The following is a 2511-nucleotide window of genomic DNA, read 5'->3' as shown; positions in this document are numbered from 1 at the left end:
GGGACCTTGCAGAATTCATTTCAGCAGCAAAAGTCCCGGGTTATATTAACCCGAGTGAAACACGCTGTCAGTGAGAGGAAAACCGAACGGCCCTTTTCATCTTTTCATTGGAAACAAAGTAGAGCCGGAAGTGCGGCGAGCAGAGCAGACACACAAGCTCAATGACAGGAGAGCTCGGCCGTCCCTGAGTTTCAGCTCCCAGCTCTTACATTTCCTCATCCACACTGTCTTTACTGTGGATGTTCAGGGGTTCCTTGTCGGATCTGAGGACTGTATCCATGAAACATTCTGAGTCAGGAGATCCACACACTCTCTGTTATCAAGATTTATGGGCAGGAATGTTTCAAAACTTTGTCTATTAAATCATTGTATTATTCACAGAACGAATGAGGCAATCGGTTCATTATTCAGGCCTTGAACTTGGTTTGGGTAGACCGAAAACTGAGAGGTTCAGCACCTTTTTACTTCTTCACTGTTGGCCGTGTGGCCTAATGGATAAGGCGTCTGACTTTGGTGTATTTAACAAGGTTATCAGAAGATTGTCGGTTCGAGTCCTGCCACGGTCATTTTGGGCGATCAGTGTTTAGCACCGCAGCCTCACAGCTCCAGCGACCCGTGTTCAGTACCTGTGCGCAGTTTGAGTTCTCCCTGTGACTGCGTGGGTTTCTTCGCACAGCCAAAGACTTGCAGATTGATAGGTAAATTGGCCATTGTAAATTGCCCCCAGTGCAGGGAGGTGGGAGAAGAATGGTGGGGCTGTGATAGGGAATATGGGATTAATGTCAGATTAGTATAAATGGGTGGTTGTTGGTCGGCACAGACTTGATGGGCCGAAGGGCCTGTTTCAGTACTGCATCTATTAATAAATAACTGATTTTTTTGATGAAGTAACAGAATCGTTGATGAAGGGAAAGCAATGGATGTTGTCTATATGGATTTTAAGAAAGCGTTTGACAAACTACCACATAAAAGGCTGGGTAACAAAACTCAGGCTCCTGGAATAGGAGGGTCAGTATCTGCTTAGATTAAAAAATGTATGAAATATCAAGAAAAGCGAGTTGTGGTATTTAGTTGTTTTTCAGAATGGAAGATGGTGAACAGTGATGTCCACAAGTGTCAGTGTCAGGACCACCATATATATAAATGACTTGAATATTGGAATCACAGAATCACAGAATTGTTACTACAAATTCACAATGCTTCCAATTTTCGTATCATCCATAAACTTTGAAATTCTGCCCTGTACACCAAGGTTTAGGTCATTAATATATATCAGGAAAGGCAAGGGTCCCAACACTGACTCCTGGGGAACTCCACAACAAACCTTCCTCTCGCCCGAAGAACATCCATTGATCACTACTCTTTGTTTCCTGTCACTCAGCCAATTCCATGTCCATGTTACTACTGTCCCTTTTATTCCATGAGTTATAACTTTGTTCACAAGTCTGTTGTGTTGCATTGTATCAAACTCCTTTTGAAAGTCAATAAAAGCAAAATACTGCAGATGCTAGAAATCTGAAATGGAAACAAAAAGTGCTGGAAATACTCAGCAGGTCTGGCAACATCTGTGGAGAGAGAAACAGAGTTAATGTTTCAGGTCAGTGACCATTCAGATGCTGCCAGACCTTTTGAAAGTCCATGTAGACCACATCAACAGCATTGCCCTCATCATCCCTCTCTGTTACCTCATCAAAAAACTCCAGCAGGACAGTTAAACATGATTTTCCCTGAAGAAATCCATGCTGTCTTTCCTGAATTAACCCACATTTGTCCATGGGACTATTAATTTTGTCCCGAATTATTCTTTCGAGAAGTTTTCCCACCACCGACATTGAACTGACTGGGGAGTGAGACGAGGTGAGTTGCTTTAGCAGAGAGCCAACATGGGTTCGTCAGGCCGAATGGCCTCCTTCTGTGCTTTAGCCATTCTATGATTGTATGATTCTAGCAGCAACTGTTGGTGGAGAGGCAGTGATGCAGGAATGGGTTGACAGAAAGGGGAAAGTCTGGGCTGGTGTGTGTTTGCAGCATTTGCAGCTTGTGTTCGGGTTTGTGAATAAAGGTGATTTGGAAGCTGTGTTCCAAATTGAAGTGTTTATTGGAAGCAAGAAGTTGATGTCAATGAAGAATAAAACGTGTTAAGATGAAGGGTGGTGTGTTTGAGGATCGCAGTAAATATATTGTTGGTGAATTATTTGTGTTAATAAACTTCCACTGCACCCTCTGCTGCAGGCTGCTGTTTATATCCAGCTGTGTATTAGTGCTGTGTGTTAACTAGATAAATGTTTGTTTCAACGCTGTTTATAAAGCAATAGAATTGCACTCAAACAGTCCCAGACATAGCAACACACGTACAAAAGCAAAATACTGCAGATGCTGGAAATCTGAAACATAAACAGAAAATGCTTGAAATAGTCAGCAGGTCTGGCAGCATCTGTGGAGAAAGAAACAAAGTTAATGTGAGCGAAGGAAACAGACCTGAACTGTTAACTGTTTCTCTCTGCACAGATG

General features: G+C 42.7%; 1 non-coding gene across 1 annotated transcript; it reads left to right on the top strand.

The window, feature by feature from the left end:
* The first annotated feature begins 477 nt into the window (after window positions 1-477).
* trnaq-uug (transfer RNA glutamine (anticodon UUG)) lies at window positions 478-566 on the top strand. The gene is given in 2 exon segments: window positions 478-514; window positions 531-566. It is a non-coding gene; the product is annotated as a tRNA-Gln (tRNA).
* Window positions 567-2511: the final 1945 nt, after the last annotated feature.

The sequence above is a fragment of the Heterodontus francisci genome, unplaced genomic scaffold (assembly GCF_036365525.1).
Source record: "Heterodontus francisci isolate sHetFra1 unplaced genomic scaffold, sHetFra1.hap1 HAP1_SCAFFOLD_51_2, whole genome shotgun sequence".
NCBI lineage: Eukaryota > Metazoa > Chordata > Chondrichthyes > Heterodontiformes > Heterodontidae > Heterodontus > Heterodontus francisci.
The sequence above is the reverse complement of the archived record's forward strand: the minus strand, read 5'-3'. Positions and strand labels throughout refer to the sequence as shown.